Source organism: Geotrypetes seraphini, chromosome 2 (genome assembly GCF_902459505.1).
Source record: "Geotrypetes seraphini chromosome 2, aGeoSer1.1, whole genome shotgun sequence".
NCBI lineage: Eukaryota > Metazoa > Chordata > Amphibia > Gymnophiona > Dermophiidae > Geotrypetes > Geotrypetes seraphini.
In genome coordinates, this window is record NC_047085.1 from 469,789,732 (window position 1) to 469,809,554 (window position 19,823).

The following is a 19,823-nucleotide window of genomic DNA, read 5'->3' on the forward strand; positions in this document are numbered from 1 at the left end:
TAAGTGCCAAAAAGGTATCCAAAGTGACCAATCACTACAGAGGCAAAGTAAAGACCCCCACACACTCCTCTAGTGTTCACTGACTCCCTTACACTCCCACAAAGATCAGAATAAAAAAATACATACCTGTCTCCAGAACATCAGCACCTGGTATAGGAAAGCCTAGTAGAGCTACACACAGATGTCTTAAATAGCTGGGGGGGATAGGGGCTAGTGAACCACAGAGAGGATGACCCAGGCCCATAAGCCACTCTAATTACTACATTTATGGTGGAGCATGTGCACCCACTAAAACCCCACTCTACTGCCATATAGGTGCCACCTGCAGCCATAAGGGCTATTGGAGCTGTAGACAGGTGGGTATAGTGGGTTTTGAGGGTGTTAGGGGGGGGTTCACCTTAACCTATAAGGGAGTTCTGGTGAGATGTTTATCTGGCACCCTTTTTGTGAAGTTCACAGCAGTGCCCTGTAAGGTGCCCCACTGCTCTGTTGCCATGTCTGGGTGGCCAGTCAATTACAAGATTGGCCCCTCCCACATCCAAATGGTCTTGTTCTGGACGTTTGGGACTTGGACAAAATTTTGGTCAAGAATGAAGTATAAAGACAAATGTCCTGGTGGTCTGGACTAACAATAGCCTGGACGTTAACATAAACAATTTTTGAAAGAAAAAAGATGTTCTAGATATATTTTTCAAAACTGGGCATTTCCCACTGCTGACTTTGGCATCTAGCACCATATGTCCAAATCGGACTTAGACATATGTTTTGATTAAGCCCCTCTATGTATGGTGGCTGGCCCTGCAACTAAAATTTAGGTGTGACCATTTACAGGTGTAAATATCTGCCTATATTCTGTGTGGATCAGACATATTCTACAACAGCACGTGTAATTTTTAGGAATGCCCACGACCCGCCCATTCCCCTACCCACAAGAGATCCAAATTTGTATGCACCAGTTTATAGAATACACGAAGGGCTGGATTCTCAAAACTTACCGTGGCTTTAACAATGGTCGCATAACCAGTTCCAGCAGGTTTAGCGTGGCAGTATTTTACCCCCCCTTCCCTGGAATGTAAAGACTCACTGTGGTCTTTCCATATTTCCTAGCAGACTCCAACTCTGCCATGCAAATGTAATGCAACAAGGTCATGGTAGTAAAATGGGCTCACTGATATTTAAATGAGCATTCCAGGTGAATTGTGGGTGTAAATTTGAATTGATGCTGATAACTGCTTCTTAGTAACAATTATTGACACCAATTGGATTGCTGAACAATTAAGGGGGAAGGAGATGAGATTTGGTATGCTGTCTTTCAGTGGTTACAGATGCCAGAGGGTGGTGGTTAAAGGAAGTCGCTCGGAGGAAGGAAAGGTGAGTAGTGGAGTACCTCAGGGTTCGGTGCTGGGGCCGATCCTGTTCAATATGTTTGTGAGTGACATTGCTGAAGGGTTAGAAGGAAAAGTGTGCCTTTTTGCAGATGATACCAAGATTTGTAACGGAGTAAACACCGAAGAGGGAGTGGAAAATATGAAAAAGGATCTGCAAAAGTTAGAGGAATGGTCTAATGCCTGGCAACTAAAATTTAATGCAGAGTAATGCATTTGGGGATTAATAATCGGAAGGAATCGTATATGCTGGGAGGTGAGAGGCTGATATGCATGGAAGGGAAAAGGGACCTTGGGGTGATAGTGTCCGAAGATGTAAAGCTGAAAACACAGTGTGACAAGGCAGTGGCTGCTGCCAGAAGGATGATGGGCTATATAAAGAGAGGCATAGCCAGTAGAAGGAAGAAGGTGTTGATGCCCCTGTACAGGTCATTGGTGAGGCCCCACTTGGAGTATTGTTTTCAGTTTTGGAGACCGTATCTGGCGAAGGACATAAGAAGACTTGAAGCGGTCCAGAGGAGGGCGACGAAAATGATAAGAGGCTTGCGCCAGAAGACATATGAGGAGAGACTGGAAGCCCTGAATATGTATACCCTAGAGGAAAGGAGAGACAGGGGAGATATAATTCAGACGTACAAATACTTGAAGGGTATTAACGTAGAACAAAATCTTTTCCAGAGAAAGGAAAATGGTAAAACCAGAGGACATAATTTGAGGTTGAGGGGTGGTAGATTCAAAGGCAATGTTAGGAAATTCTACTTTATGGAGAGGGTGGTGGATGCCTGGAATGCACTCCCGAGAGAGGTGGTGGAGAGTAAAACTGTGACTGAGTTCAAAGAAGCGTGGGATGAACACAAAGGGTCTAGAATCAGAAAATAAGATTAAATATTGAACTAAGGCCAGTACTGGGCAGACTTGCATGGTCTGTGTCTGTTTGGTGGAGGATGGGCTGGGGAGGGCTTCAATGGCTGGGATGGTGTAGACGGACTGGAGTGAGCTTTGACGGAGACTTCAGTAATTAGAACCTAAGAATAGTACCGAGCAGAGCTTTGGATTCTTGCCCAGAAATAGCTAAGAAGAAGAAAAAACAAACAACAAAATTTTAGATTGAATCAGGTTGGGCAGACTGGATGGACCATTCGGGTCTTTATCTTCTGTCATCTACTATGTTACTATGTAAAGCAGTTTACAAATTACTGTGTATCCAGGAACTTATATTGTACATGGGGCAATGATGGGTTAAGTGATTGTTGCAGTTGTCCAGGTCTCGCCATGTCTGCGTAGGTAGAACCAATCAAGCAGGCAAACAGAAGAGCTCCTCGTCTTGGGATATAAACAGAACAACAAGGAAAGGCAAAGGGAATGTCTTTACAACCCAAAAAAAAGTCTTTATTAGAAACAGTAAGGCCTACTGTTTCTAATAATGATCTTTTTTTGATTGTAAAGACATCCCCCTTGCCTTTCTTTGTTGTTTTCTTAGGTAGAACCAATGCAATCCAAAAAAAACAAGGCAAACAACCCCATGACAAATATATGGCAAAGGAAGAGTGGGGAAGGAACCGTACACGTCAACCTGGGTCTGGAAGGATATGAAAGACAGACTGATTATCTCATATGTTCTGTATCTTAATAGATGACTGCATTTAATAAACTCAATTTTATCTCAGGTTGACGTGTAAGGTTCATTCCCCATCCTTTCTTTGCCAAGGTTAAGTCCAGAGTCGCAAGGAATTGCAGTGAGAATCAAACGCAGTTTCCCTGTTCTTAGCCCACTGCACTAACCACTAGGCCACTTGGCTGCACCTCCACTGTACTTTTATTTTTTAAGTAAGTATTAAAATATAGATTTTTTTTTTACTTTTACTTAAATACTTTGACTTAGATAGAGAGATAGGAAGATATTGCTATTAGTCTAGCATTGGCAATTTGGATGTGACATGTTACGCAAAGTCACGCTGATTCACAATTATGCTGATGTTTTTAATTTTTTTCCCTAAAAATATTTACTTGAGAGTTAGGCTGAACACTTTGCATTTGAATCAGAAATGAAAACTGTTATATTCAAGTGCATAGCAGCAGATGGCAAGGCTTTAGACTCATGTATAAATGCGTGCCAAAATGATCCCTTTTCCCCTTATGTGGCATATGTGCATGGTCTGCTGACAAATTTTGCATTGCATTATTTATGAACATTCAAAAGATGTTTTTTTGCAGTGCTCCCTCTGGTGGCAAACACCCTGCAGGCGCAAGTGTTGGGCATTAAGATTATTCACTATACTGTCATTGCCACAAGCTTGCCAATTCATGGAAAATGATTTAGGATCAATTAACAAGTGATTTGAAATAGTGTCTCATTAAATGACATGCATATTCCCGAGCTGATTAATGGAATCAAGCTGAAGCCAATTCCTGATTAATTGTGAGTCTTCTGTTAGATGGCTAGCTACAGGTTACTGAACACCGTTCTCTTCTGGGGTTTAACTCAGGTTTCTACTTGCAACAGGACAGCCAATGGAATATTGACCAACTTCACCTTTATTAACTTAAATAAACACATAAGATGGCTCAGCCACTGTTTTTAGCAAATCAATTCAGCAGATCTATTATATCTACAGAGAAACCGAAGAACCAGAAAGACAAATTCAAACACACGATTACTAAACATACATACCCACACAGATTCAACAGGGTTACACATTTTCACATTCAGGAAATTAGAGAATGACACGGTGACAAAATTCATCACCGTCCCCGTCCCCGCGGATAACCGCGGGAAATAAACCCATGTCATTTTCTAGTGTCTATTTCAACCTCAGTCCTTCTACACCAGCATTCTTCAAAGCAAAGCTTGTGGGTCAGTGGTTGTGGCCATTCATACTCTGATTCTTCCCTCTCTCCTTAAAGAATGACATGAAGATGGTTTCCCGCGGGGACGGGGACGGTGATGAATTTTGACACCGTGTTATTCTCTATTCAGGAACCTCAAGCAATCAGCACGGTTCAAAGACCTCTGCCATCAGGTTCCTAGGAAATCCTGTGGTAGTCCCACAACAGTTTTGAATCCCTGAGGACTAATGCAGATCCACCAGGGATGGATTTAGAGATTTGGGCTTTAGGACAGACCTAGGGTAGCCAGTCCCTGTCCTCTCCCCTCCCCCAGCCTTTGTCCACTGCTACTGCTGCTATCATCTTCCCCCACCCAGAACTGCCACCTTTCCTACCCTCCAAGTCTGCCAAAACCACAGCGCCGATGCACCTGTATGCCAGCACTGCTGCATTCCACTGCTTGCTCTGGATTGGTAGCATGGAATGTTGCTAGTTATTTATTCAATTTTCTATACCGTTCTCCCAGGGGAGCTCAGAATGGTTTACATGAATTTATTCAGGTACTCAAGCATTTTTCCCTACCTGCCCTGTCAGGCTCATAATCTATCTAATGACCCTGGGGCAATGGGGGGGGGGAGGATTAAGTGACTTGCCCAGGGTCACAAGGAGTAGCGTGGGTTTGAACCCACAACCTCAGGGTGCTGAGGCTGTAACTTTAACCACTGCGCCACACTCTCCTTGAGTTTTGGCCAGGTACTAGGGACCTGGATTGGCCACCGTTAGAATGGGCTACTGGGCTTGATGGACCATTGGTCTGACCCAGTAAGGCTGTTCTTTTGTTCTGACCACTTCCTTTTAGAATAGAGAGTTGCATGGAGACAGAAATTTTGGCCATCCACAATGGAATCTAACCCATTCCCACCTGAACCCTGTAAGATCCATTCCATTCCAGGGGAGGGAGGGGTTTAACAGTTCTGCCTGTCTTTTTTATTCATTTTTTTTTCCATGGCACAGATATTTTGCATGTGTTACATTAAAAAATATGAATAAAAGACAGGCAGAGAGACCTGTCAAAAAAATGCCCTCCCCCATGACCCACAAATGGCAGGAGGGATGCTCGGTCTCTCCTGCCATTGGCGCCATTGGCCCCCCTCCTCCCCACCCATCTGCGGCCGGCCAAACACACCCCACCTGCCTGCAGAACACCCACCTGCCGGCCCACTGAACACCCGACCCGTGCTTAAAAATATGGCAGGAGGGATGCCCACTTCCTACTGCCAGCATCTGCCCTCCTACCTTTAAAAGTTGGAAACAAGAGGGGTGCTCAGTCCCTCCTATTCCTCCAACCTCCTGCACTGCAATGCGGGCCTTAGGTCCCGCCCTGGTGCATCATGGGGAGGGGTCTAAGGCCTTGATTGGCTCAGGCACCTCAGGTTTTGCCCTTGTTTTGCTTTGTCATTGCATTTGCTTTGCCAAAGCTTTGCCAATGCAATGGCCAATCAGGGATTTCCTTAGGCTATTCCCTAAGGAAGTCCCTGATTGGCTTAGGTGTCTCAGGCCCCTCCCAAGGGAGGAGCCCAAGGTGCCTGAGCCAATTAGGGCCTTAGGCCCTTCCCCGTGCATCACTTCCCCGTGCATCATTCTCATTGCTGGAGTCGGGAGGAGCAGGTGGGACTGAGCACCCCTCCTGCTCCCACCTTAAGGTATGAGGGAGGGAGTAGGCGGGGGTGTCGGGTGTCGGTGGCTGGGCTGCTGTGCAGTGGCAGGAGGGAGTGGGCATCCCTCCTGCCATTTGTTTTTTTTTGGGGGGGAAGAAGAGGGGTCGATGGCAGGAGGGAGTGTGAATCCCTCCTGCCATAATTTTACGGCGGCTGTGGGCATTTTTTTTTGGTTTGGGGAGGGAGGGGAAGGGGGGAAACTTTGAAGGGGGGAGGGCTTTAAAAAAATTTTTTTTAATTGGGTAGATATTTTGCATGTGCATTATACGCAAAATATCTGTGCCATTAAGAACCTTGTAGTTCTATGCAGTTTAACAAAGAAAACTGAATAATCACAGTGAAATATAAATTAATTCTCCAGAAACTTCACAGACAAAATAGCTTTCAACAATTTGCTTGCAAAGTTTCTCCTTCAGCAACCTTTAGATATAAACAAATCTATTCCTGCTCCCGGATTGTCACGAGTTTGTTGAAAAGCAGGATCTATCAACTCACATCACATGGCAAATGTTTCTCATTTCATTATAATTTCAAAGCTAAAGAAATATTGGTAAACTTATAAAACATAAAACATGTTTTCCTAACAGACAAACATTTTGCTGCCAGCATTGTTAGGACAAGAAATTGTGTAAATAATTAAGGACTCAAGAGTCGTTAACCCCCCAAAATTATAGCTCTGAATTTTTCTCTGCTACTGTACAGTAAAATATTCATGAGCTCATCAGCTCATCTGGTACTCGCCGCTCAGATCTTTCCAGCTGGAACTCATGCAGGGCAAAGCCATCATTACGAGGTTGGCACACAATGATGACTTTGACAGAAATCACAAAGACGAGACAACAGGAGAAGCATTCAAAGAGCCTCTGTCACCATTGTGTTTTTCCAATCCTGAGCCCGTGGCTGTTTCCAGTCTGATTGTTGTGTGTACATTACCTAATATCTGTCTGAAAATCTCGTTGATTTGCCTTATTTTCTGATCTCTGTGTTCAAAAGATGTTTAACACAGGCAGATGAAACTCATAAAGGCCTCTTGAATGTAAATTATCTAGGTATTCAGGGGCAGGGCTTAATTTCTGAGGAAATGAGCTAGAAGGCAGTTTTACTATTTTTTGAACTTTTATTTATTTATTTTTGAACTTTTATTTATTTTTCAAATTTAATCTATAAACAGTTAACGTGACATAATTTGCAAAGAAACATGCTATAATATGAAGCAGGGGTGTTTCTGCTCCAGCTCCTCCCTTTTCAAGCACAGGTGTCAAACTCAAGGCCCATTGGCTGAATCCGGCCCGCTTGGCTGTTTTATGTGACCCACAGTGCGATCAATGTGGCCTTTTCATTGCTGCCCCCGGTGTTAGCTTCTGGCCACAGGCAGCAGCTCCTACGTGCATCCTGCGCCTGAACCAGAAGCCTTCTCTCTGACGTTGCAACGTCAGAGGGAAGGCTTCCGGATGAGGCACAGGATGCGGCTTTGTGCACACTGCGCAGTGAGGAAGAGGAAGCTGGCCAGAAGATAACACCGGCGGCAGCAATGAAAACGCGCATTGCACCGCGGGCAGCACAAAATGGAGGCACCTAGTTGAGGTACAGCATGGAAGGAGGGAGACAACAAAGGTAGGGGGGAATGTTTTTATTTTCAATTTAGTGATTGAATTGTGTCAGTTTTGAGAAATTACATTTCCTGTCTATATTTTGCACTGTTCAGGAAGAAATGCATTTGTTTCTATTTCTCTGGGGTTGTACTGCATGCAGTGTTTCACTTGTATATATTAGTACTTTTACTTTTGGTCCCCTATTTGCATAGGGGTTATCTGTGTTCTGTATGTGTGACCAAGACCAGGTGTTCTGGTAGGAATGAATGTTGAGAAGCATATAGTGTGCTTTGTGTAGTTTAATTTTGTGTTGTTAATAAGATTATATTGTGTGTATATATGAAAAATGAATGGAAAAAATAGTGTTACAATTAGTACTGTTATGGGGGCGGGGTCTGGGGAGGAGATGGGCGGGGTCTGGCCCACTATTTAGCTTGTTTTGGATTTCAGCCCCTTAATGTGATTGAGTTTGACACCCCTGCTTTCAATCATCCTGCAGGGAACAAAAAAGGTGCTTGGTTCACAGTCCCTAATTTACTGTCGCTCCCGCTCCTCCTGCACCACCCCCTTCTCTCCAGCTCCACATAAGAACATAAGAATAGCCTTACTGGGTCAGACCAATGATCCGTCAAGCCCAGTAGCCCGTTCTCACAGTGGCCAATCCAGGTCACTAGTACCTGGCCAAAACCCAAAGAGTAGCAACATTCCATGCTACCGATCCAGGGCAAGCAGTGGCTTCTCCCATGTCTTTCTTAATAACAGACTATGGACTTTTCCTCCAGGAACTTGTCCAAACCTTTCTTAAAGCCAGCTACCAGCTATTTTCTTGTCTACAAATTAAGCCTTGTCCAGGAAGAGGATAAACTAAGGAGAGAAGTTAGCAAGCTGTGTTAGGGCCTTAAGTTATGTTATTTGCCCCTTAACATGACAGGGTTTTAATGAAGCTTGTCTTTCTGTGCTGGTCTCTGTGGATTAAAAGTAATGAGCTGTAAAACATGCAAATGCTCACAGGGACCAAGAGCCTGTCCCCCCTTGCTTGTTCACATAATACATCGCCACCTGGTTGCCCGTCCGGACTAGAACTACCTGATCGTGAAGCAGGTGGCAGAAGGTCCGAGCAGCCAGGAAAATGGCTCGAAGCTCCAAAACGTTGATGTGACGACAATCCTCCGCCGACCACATTCCCTGTGTGCGCAGACCGTCGAGATGAGCCCCCCCAAGCGTACTCCGAGGAGTCCGTGGTTAGGACCTTGTGGTGCGGAGGGGCGAGAAAGAGCAAACCCCTGGAAAGATTGGAAGAGTTGGTCCACCAACGGAGCGAGCGTCTCAAAGAGGGAGTCACCGTCACGGAACTGGAGATCGGGTCCCGGTCTTGACGCCACTGAGAGGCCAACGTCCACTGAGGGATCCGCAGATGTAGGTGGGCAAACGGCGTGACATGGACTGTCGAAGCCATATGACCCAGCAGAATCATCAGGCGTTTCACCGAGACCGAGGGCAGCAGTGAAACCTGCTGACTCATGCGGACAAGAGTCTCCAATCGAGGAGGAGGAAGGAACGAACGGAGGCGAACCGTGTCTAGCACGGCCCCGATGAACTGTAGAGACTGAGAGGGGCACAACTGGGATTTTGGAAAATTCACCTCGAACCCCAGACGCTGAAGAAAGATGATAGTCTGTTGGGTCGCTTAGATAACCCCCTCCTTGGACGAGGCCTTGATCATCCAATCGTCCAGGTACGGAAAGACCTGCAGCCCCCGGGACCGCAGGGCTGCTGTGACCACCACCAAGCACTTCGTGAAGACCCGAGGGGACGAAGCCAATCCGAAGGGGAGGACCCGGTATTGAAGGTGCAACTCCCCCACCTGGAAACGCAGGAATTTGCGGAAGGCAGGATGCACCGGAGCATGGCTATAAGCCTCCTTCAGGTTGAGGGAGCACATCCAGTCCCCCTCGTCCAACAGCGGGTACAGAACCGGAAGGAAGAGCGTACGGAACTTATCCCGGACAAGGTACTTGTTGAGCCGCCGGAGGTTCAAAATGGGGCGCAGGTCCCCAGTCTTTTTCGGGACCAAAAAGTAGCGGGAGTAGAACCCCTTGCCCCGCTGACAGGGCGGGACACGCTCCGCCGCCCGGAGGCGCAACAAAGCCCTGGCCTCTGACAGGAGAAGGGGGAGCTGCGACCTGTTGGAAGGACATGCGCTGGGCGGACTGTCCGGAGGAAGTTCCCGGAAATTGAGTGAATAACCCTCGGACACGACCCGGAGGACCCAAGCGTCCGAGGTGAGAAGGGTCCATGAGTGATGGAATGCGCGCAGACAACCCCCGATGGGCAGCGGGGTCGACGACAGTGCGGAGGGGGCCCGCCCCCAACCGCCCAAGGCGTCAAAAGGACGGGGCAGGCTTAGACGCCCCCGGCGCCTGAGGCTTCTGCTGCTGCGCCTGAGATTGCTGAGGGGGTCTCCTAGGCGAAGACCTGGAGAAAGCCGGCGTGGTCTTCTGCGGGTAGCGCCTAGGCGGAGCCCGGTAGGTCTTAGGAGCCGACGGTTTCGCCTTGGGACGCACCAGGGAAGCGAAAGACCGTTCGTGCTCGGAAAGGCGTTTCGTGGCCGCCTCTAGGGATTCAGCAAAAAGTTCCGAGCCCACACAGGGCAAATTGGCCAGGCGCTCCTGCAGGTTAGGATCCATGTCAACGATCCTAAGCCACGCCAAGCGGCGCATAGCGACCGCAAACGCAGAGACCCTGGAGGTCAGTTCAAAGGCGTCGTAGGTCGCATGAAACAGGTACAGACGAAGCTGGGAGAGAGACTCCATCAGCTTCCCAAAGTTGTCTCGATGAGACTCTGGCAAGACCCCGTGAAAGTGCGGCATAGACTTCACCATGTGACGAAGGTAAGAAGTGAATGTAAAGGCATAATTCAGAACCCGATTCGCCATCATGGAGTTCTGATACAACCTCCTGCCAAATTTATCAAGGGTGCGACCCTCTCGCCCCTGCAGAACCGCAGCAGAAACGCAAGAAGGCTGGGACTTTTTGAGGGAGGACTCCACCAACAAAGACTGGTGGGATAACTGAGCCCGTTCAAACCCTTTACAAGGCACCGTGCGGTACTTGGATTCCATTTTGGAGGGGACAGCCGTCACCACATAGGGGGATTCCAAATTTCGCAAAAAAGCCTGCTGTAGAACTTGGTTCAACGGGAGGCGAGAAGACTCCCTAGGCGGAGAAGGCAAATCCTGCTCCGCCAAAAATTCCTTGGAGTACTGTGACCCCGCCAAGAAGTCTAGATCTAATGCTCTCCCCATGTCCTGTATAAATCTCGAAAACGAGGAGGGACGCAGACCAGACCAGTCATCCTCAGGGGAAGGGGAGCGAGAACCCCGAGCCGCCGAAAACTAAGGAGATGCCTCGCGAGAATAGTGGGGCTCACGGCCAGCTCCCACATCCGACCCCCAAGAAACTGCGCCGAGAGAATGTGCCGGGGTCGGAGACCGCCGAGGCCCCGAGGAGCCCCTCGGGGAAGATCTCGGGGTACGGGGCACAGAAACCTTCCGACGCCTCGGAGAGGAATCCCTGGAGCCCCGGGGCGAACCCTTCCGAGGAGGAGAGCAAAGCAGCCTCGGGTTAGAAAGGGTAAGCTCAGATACCCGGAGCGCCTCGACGTCTCGGGCCGGCGGGGAGCGACCACGCCGCAGAGGCGAACCTCGAGAACGCTGCGGCCTCCCAGAACGGCGCTTCGCCCGAGGCCAGCCCGAGGGCAAGGAACCCCCCGAGGCCCTGGACGAGGAGTCCGAGGAAGAGAGCCGGCGAGTAAGGCGCACCTTGTCCCGGGTTGCTCGGGCACTGCGCTCAAGCTGGGCCGGGGTCGAGGCTGGGGCCGAGGCCGGGGCCGAGGAAGGCTGCAAATGGGCTAGAGCTGAGGACAGCTCCGAGGAAATAAGCATGTCCTGAAAAACCGGGACCGCCATCATGGACGGCATGTTGGATACAGCTGGATACTCCACAGAGGGTGACCTCGGTAACGAGTATTCCCGAGGAGTAGTGGGCTTAGAAGACCGAAGCGGGGCCGAGGTCGACCCACCCGCCCACGTTGAGGACCCCGAGGATGGCTTCTTCGCCGAAACGGCGCCTGAGGAAGGAAGCGGGGACTTACCCTGAGGCGGCTTCGAGCCCGAGGACGAGGGCTTCGAGGTCGAAGACATCCGAGGCGGGGCCGAGGGGACCGAGGCCGAGGTCAAGGCCGGGGCCGAAGCCGAGGCCTGCCCCGCCGCGGGCTCCACCACAAAAAGCTCCGCCATAAATGCACGCCGGCAGCGGAGGGCCCAAGGTTGGAAGGTCGCACACCTGGGGCAGGAATCCGTAGGGTGATCAGCACCCAAACAGAGTAGGCACCACCGATGGGGGTCGGTGATCGACAGCAGCCGATCACACCGGGTGCACTTTTTTAACCTCGACAAGGGCCGGGACATGAAAAATCAACAGGCCACGATCGATCGAGGTCCCGTGGCCACGGCAAACCGGGAGCCCCCGGTGCCGAACACGGAAGACAAAATATTTTTTTTTTGAAGCGAACGAGAGCACAAAAGAAACGGAAAAAGACAACGCACAGCGACTCCGAGGAAACAACAAAGCCGCGGTGCTAGAAGGCAAACTACACGGAGAGAAAAACACGACAGGGCTTCTGGCTCCGCGGAAATAACAGAACTGAGGACCACGAGGTGGGGATGCGCCCTCTAGTGGGCAAGAAGGCATGCACATGCGTGGTGCAGCATAGCAAGCTTGAAACTTTTTCAAGTTTGCTTGAAAAGCTATCTGCGTCGGGGCTCCATGGATGACATCACCCACATGTGAGAATATGCTGCCTGCTTGTCCTGAGATAAAATGATTTTATTTTCAATATAGTGATTGAAATGTGTCAGTTTTGAGAATTTATATCTGCTGTGTATATGAAAAATGAATGGAAAAAATTGCATCACAATTAGTAAAGGGGAAGGGATTTTGGGCAGAGCTTGGGAGCTCTGTGGTTGATATTTGCCAGAATTAAGGGGTACTTAGCTTGAAGTAGTTGAGAAACACTGCCATAGGTAATCAGCTGGCGCCAGTGCCTCTCCCTCTCTCCAGTCCTCTTCCCTGCTGGCACCACCTACTGGCGTCTCAGGGCCCATCTGAAGGGCCTCTGCACATGCGCAGATGTTGACATGATGATGTCATGCATATGCTTGATAATCAATACAAGTGGAATTGTCCAATAAAGATAAGGTGCAACAAATAAAGATGTCTTTCAAACCGTCTGGACAATCAGGTTATTCTTTATTCTTCCAATAATACTCGACCCGACATGTACATGTTTCGGCCCTACGGCCTGCGTCAGGAGTCTTGGAGATCTTTGAGTGTAAATAACCTCTAGTATGGACCACTCAAGAAAACTGTATTAATCTCTGCCAATTTGTGTCCCAAAGAGACACAAATTGGCAGAGATTAATACAGTTTTCTTGAGTGGTCCATACTAGAGGTTATTTACACTCAAAGATCTCCAAGACTCCTGACGCAGGCCGTAGGGCCGAAACATGTACATGTCGGGTCGAGTATTATTGGAAGAATAAAGAATAACCTGATTGTCCAGACGGTTTGAAAGACATCTTTATTTGTTGCACCTTATCTTTATTGGACAATTCCACTTGTATTGATTATTCTATCTTTTGTGGATTTGTGTCCCCTGTGTTTTGCGCGCGATGCATATGCTTGATGTCATCATGGTGACGTCCACGCACTTCTGGGTGTCTCAAGCCGTGGCCACTACATTTAGTGTGACCCGACTCGAGAAAGTTTGAGAGACACTGCTCTCTTCAAGGATGCATTTGATATTTTTGACTAAAACTCAATTTAAAAAATAATATAAAAATAAGGATAAATTTCCTTTTTTAGCAATTCTTTTTTTAATACTATATTACTAATTTACATTTCCCTACCCTTTACTCAATCCTTAATTGTCTTTCTTGCTATAAATATTGTAGTTCTCCCCCCTTCCCTCATGTTTCTTTTTGTGAGTTTATTCAGGTCTGTATGAGTTTGTCGTGTGTACTTAATTATATCCACGTTTTATTCATGTACAACGCTTAGAAATGCCGATAAGCGTTAAATTCAAATTTTAAATAAACTTGAAACTCTCACATGTAATAAGCAGATTTAATAGTCTCCCATTGTGTGAAAAAATCCAGGGAAGCTGACCAATAAAAACTACCTCTCAGAGATATGTGTACTTTTTTCAGTAGAAAGAGGCCTGCACAGCCTCTCGCGTGCCCAATTTCACAAAAATACACACAAGTTTTTAATTTAATTTCAATGCTACACATATTCTGTGTCTCTATAAAAAGTGTAAGAATGATTCAACTACAAGTGTTCTCTAGGAGGGTTATGCAGTGAGACAATATGATACAAAATCAAGCTCTCCAAGAATCTATTTTTTTCCCCCTTCAGAATCCAAATATTCCCTATTAATAGCACAGTTTCTTTAATGCAGACTCTAACGCCAAATTAAACCAGCTGTAAGATTAAAGCTTATCTCCTACCTAGGAATGGCAGGGGGGAATCCTTGCAGAGCTTGCTAACAGTTCAATAGCTCAAAACTAGGGAATTTCAGCAAGAGTTAGCAGTTTGAAAGGCAAGAGTCGGTCTGAAGTGCCAAAGTGCCTATTTTCTCTTTTATGAGACAGAGCAGTACAACCAACAATATAGATATACAGGCCTCAGATTCAATAAAGATAGCGATTCAATCGCTGTTGGCTGATTCTCTGGCTGATTTTGAAACAGCGATTGATTCACTATCTTTTTTGCATGCAAAGTTGTTTGTTTTTCACCTGGGGGTAATGGAGGGTTAGGTGAATTGCCAAAGGTCACAAGGCGCTACAGTGAGAATTAAACCCAGTTCCCCAGTTGTTTGATTCGTATATGTTTAAATTCACTGTATTGCACTGTTAATAATTGAAAACTAATAAAGACTAACAATTAAGAACATAAGAATAGCCTTACTGGGTCAGACCAATGGTCCATTTATAGCAGTGGTCTCAAACTCAAACCCTTTGCAGGGCCACATTTTGGATTTGTTGGTACTTGGAGGGCCGCAGAAAAAAATAGTTAATGTCTTATTAAAGAAATGACAATTTTGCATGAGGTAAAACTCATTATAGTTTATAAATCTTTCCTTTTGGCTAAGTCTTAATAATAATATTGTCATTTATAGCTAAAGAGACATTTGATCAAGAAACTGTTTTATTTTACTTTTGTGATTATGATAAACATACCGAGGGCCTCAAAATAGGACCTGGCGGGCCGCATGTGGCCCCCGGGCTGCGAGTTTGAGACCACTGATCTATAGGATCGTAGGGGAGGACTCCTGCTCAGCTTAGAAGGGACAGTGCTTGACCCTATTATAGAATTAACGCTAAGCGTGCTTCTTTGTCATACCTACATTTAGGTGTAACTTTATAGAATTTCCCCCTTAGTGAAATCTTAATCAAGATGCATCACTAATTAGAAAGATAACACCCTAATTCTATAAAAAGGACAAAATATTACACACACAAAATTTGGCGCATTCCCCATTTTAACTGGATGAGACAATTAGGGCTCCTTTTACTAAGGTGCACTAGCGTTTTTAGCGCATGCAGTAGATTATCACGCGCTAACCCTGCACTACGCCAGCTCAATGTTGGCCTTAGCATCTAGCGCGTGTGGCATTGTAGTGCGCACTATTCCACGCGTTAATGCCCTACCGCAGCTTAGTAAAAGGAGCCCTTAGTGCCAATAATTGGGATCTTCACAGACAATTATTGATGCTAATGAGAATTAATTAATTTATGCACACATTTTTAGGCACGGGATTCACGTGACCATGGGCGGTTCATGGGAAGTTCATGGGCATTCCTCCTATTCATTCATGCAGTTAGAGAAGAAGGAGGATCCATGCCTAATTTAGGCATGAGGATTTGCATGTTTCAGTTGGTGTAAAGTTAGGTGTGATTCCCAATGCCCATCGCTATTCTATAAATGGTGCCTAACTTTGAGCTCCATTTATAGAGCAGCGTTGAGCGCTATTTTTTTCAAAATTGATGTTTTTTTAGGTGCTATTTATAGAATTACTACTACAGGAATCATTTGTAGCACTGCTAGACATATACATCAAAACTTAGAAGACACAGTCCTTTCTCTAAAGAGCTTACAATCTAGTCAAGACAGGCAAACTGGACAAGAAGGTGCATCAAACACAGTACTCGGGTGGTGGAATTACAGAGGGAATGATAAGACAAATATTGGTGCCTATTAGAAGGTGGGTTGGAGTTTGGAACGGAAAGCATCTACAAAGAAGTGGGCTTTGAGTTTGGATTTGAATACTGACAGAGACGGAATTTGACATATCGAGTCAGGCAGTTTGTTATGGTGCAACGGAGTCTGGCTGTAGAGGAGATGGGTACAGATAAGAGAGACTTATTCAATGAGCAGAGTGTGGGGAGAGAGGAGAGATACAGAGGATCTGCAGAGCAAATAAACTTGTAGGCCAGTAAGAAGAGTTTCAACTGTATGCAGAAATGGATAGGGAGTTTCTGTCTTAATAAACATGATTTCGTTAAAAAAAAGAAATGGATAGGGAGTTTCTGTCTTAATAAACATAATTTCAATAAAAAAAAGAAATGGAAAGGGAGTCAATGAAGTGACGTGAGGAGAGGGGTAATGTGGGCATAGCTGCATTGACGGAATACGAGACGTGCAGCAGAGTTCTGAACAGACTGAAGGGGAGAGAGATGGTCTAACGCAGCCCAGGGGCCGCATGCGGCCCGCCAGATACTATTTTGAGGCCCTCGGTATGTTTATAATCACAAAAGTATAATAAAACAGTTTCTTGATCATTTGTCTCTTTAGCTATAAATTACAATATTATTATTAAGACTTAGCCAAAAGGAAAGATTTATAAACTATAAAGAGTTTTACCTCATGTAAAATTGTCATTTCTTTAATAAGACATTAACTATTTTTTTCTGAGGCCCTCCAAGTACCTACAAATCCAAAATGTGGCCCTGCAAAGGGTTTGAGTTTGAGACCACTGGTCTAACGGAAGGCCAGTGAGAAGCAGGTTGCAGTAGACTAGGCGAGAGGTGATGAGGGTCTTGGCCGTGCACTCAGTAAAGAAGGGTCTGATTTTAGCGATATTGTAGAAAAAGAAACGGCAGGTCTTGACAGTCTGTAGGCTATGTGAAGAGAAGGAAAGAGAATTCAGCCCCTGATGTTTCTAAGAATAAAGTTTACATTGTGTGGTTTTAAATAAGATGTAAAATGGGACCCATTAAAATGCATTGAAAGCTGCCTCCATATACAGTGAGTATACAAGATATTGTCTGCACATAAAAAGCCTAGCAGCCTGTTTCCAGCAACAGCCAAACTGAGTCACTAGGAAGAGGAAGCAGCCAGCTGATACCAAAAAGTGCAGCTGTGTCTCGCTGCTCACTCCACGGGGTAAGTGGTGGTTTTCCTGAGTCCGCCTGACATGGCCTTCATCATTCAGTCTATAAGCACGAGTCCTAAAATGTTATGGAGCTTTTTAAATGACTTGATTTTGCAGATATAAGCACAGATCAGCACACTTATGGCCCATAAAGCAGCACACACTTGGCACCAGACTTGCATTGTTCTTTTAGTTTGGCTGCATCAAGCCCTTAAGTAGGCAAATTACAGTAAGCTTTGCTGAACACCACCTGAGACTTCCACATTAGTTCATAATGTTTGGAAACTGGAAAAGAACAGATCACACAGCCTTATATCTGCTTAAAAACCAATGTGAAGGTTATAAAAGCATGAAGGAGTCATGGTAAGCCCAGAGCTGGTGCAAGTTTATTGGGTATCCTAGATAAATTCATTCATCCAATTTTCTATACCGTTCTCCCAGGGGAGCTCAGAACGGTTTACATGAATTTATTCAGATACTTAAGCATTTTTCCCTGTGTGTCCTGGTGGGCTCACAATCTGTCTAATATACCTGGGGCAATGGAGGGGATTAAGTGACTTGCCCAAGGTCACAGGGAGCATCCTGGGTTTGAACCCACATCATACCATCTCATGCTCTCCACCACCAATTATATCTCAGGCCCCTTAGTCTGCCCCCCTCCCAAAACATCATGCGTTTAAACGCTACATTTTAGTGTGCATGGATGTGTATGTGCATATCATATGCAAATAAATAATGAGGGCAATTTCCATCAAGTCATTTTCTCAGAAAAATAGTTATTTGAAAGTTACCCACCCTTCTTGCACATAAAAGTGTGAGTTGATGGATCTTGGTGTGTGGCTGTCGGGATCTACTGCAGTGTCTCTCAAACTGTGTGCCAAGACACCGTAGTATGCCCTGTAGAGATTCCGGGTGTGCCCCAAGAGATTCCAGAATTTTACATTATTTTTAAAAATCCCCTTCATAGGTACACACTAGAAAATATGACATGTATGTGTGCATAAGGATACAACTGCCAAGACAAGCATCATTCTTTGACGAGATTGGTTCTTGAAAACTAATGGCAAGTCATTTTATTTTTTAAGCAGTAATTAACTTGAGCAAGAAAGCAATCAAGGCTTTGTTACCATTTGGATCCTCTTATCTTTGCGAACTTGGATTTTCAACTCTGACAGAAATCAAATTAAAAAAAAAAAAGAATGACTGTATTTAGTGGATGATGAAATGCATGTTTGCTTGTTGACTATCGAGCCGTGTTTTGAGTTAATTTGCACTCAAAAACAAGCACATCCATCGCATTGATTAGCAATTCTATCTACTTTATTTTCACCGTTGTTTCAATGACCTATACATAACTTAAAGAACTTTAAATAAACAACTCACAAATTTAATTTGGTTTTGCAATTTTATAATTTCAATTATAATATGCCGTGAAAAACATTTGCTACATTTATTGTGCCAGAGCTAAAAGAGTTTTTGAGACACTGATCTATTGTATTGCTTTGACTGTAGCTGCTCTTTGCCACCCCGCAGAATCTGCTGCCCTAGGTTACTGCCTAGTCTTGCCTAACAGTTGAACTGACCCTGGGTAGCCTAGTAGCCCCGATTTCAAGCATGAACAGTAGTGTCCTCATTTATCACCCTCACGAAAGGATATGACATAGTTACTAATCATATTCCCAATATATGTAATTAACTTTGAAAAGCAGAATGCATGGCAAACTTCATTTGGGGGACTGCGCAATGAGGTCTGTTCAAATCAAGGTAAATGATATACAATGCACTAAACATTCAGAAAATCTTCCACTTATCTAACGTGTTTGGGAAAGTATTTTTCCCATCCATGCATATCAGCAAATGAACTGAGAGTGCAAGGTATCCTTAGGGAATGGGACATAGTATAAAGTTAAACAAATGAAAACTTACTATGCTCCAAAATAAATCCGCACAGATAATATAATGGTGGATATAGTTATATCTGTTTGATAATTTTTTTTTCTTGACCAATGATGACGGTCATAGCCACATATAAGTGTTTGCATTGAACATTTCGACACTTGGGCATTTGAGGGTTCCCCTGTATTTTTAATGAAATATATACTGCACAAATATTATAAAGTTAACATATGTCAAGAGATACTATTCTTTCCTCCCAGTTTGGTGCAGGACATATACAGACATAGGACACTAAAATGATATACCTAAATAAAATCTCCCCATCCAGGAAGAGCTACTAAAATTAAACGTTAATTGCTCCCTAAGCTCACTTGAGTGCTCAGCTTTTGACAGCAACAATAATATCACGTCACTTAATATGATATAAGATCCACTTAAACATGCAATCCAGGTCTTATAATTTAACCGGGGGGGGGGGGGATGTTACTCTTTTGCATGACTGAAAAGGGTGCACTAGTTGAAAAGTAGCTTTAACAATAAGAGAAAAAAACAACCTTAACATTTCAGAAAAAAACCCAACAACTTATTTTCTCCATTCCATAACAATTTAAAGAAAAATAATAAAATGAAACAAAAAGAAAAGATCCAGCAGCTGGGGGGGTTTATACTACAGTAATCAAAGGACAAATGTAACATTAAGGAGAGGAGATTATTGTGTCAACAACCTTGTGAGGAGGGAGGGAGGAGCCTAGTTTTTAGAGCAATGGCTGAGAACCCGTAGTTTAAACTCTGGGCTTCTCCTTCTGACTGGTATGAGCTCAGTAAAATCACCTTTATCTCCCATGGCTTCAGATACGCATCTATATTGCCATCTTTCTGAGGCAAACGACTCGCCACCACACTGCAATCT

At 45.3% G+C, this 19,823-nt stretch overlaps 1 protein-coding gene across 5 annotated transcripts in view; it reads right to left on the reverse strand.

Moving 5' to 3' along the window:
* Positions 1 to 19,823, reverse strand: part of DPP6 (dipeptidyl peptidase like 6) — a 1,246,761-nt gene that overhangs the window by 734,739 nt on the left and 492,199 nt on the right. The gene's annotated exons all lie outside the window — the stretch shown is intronic.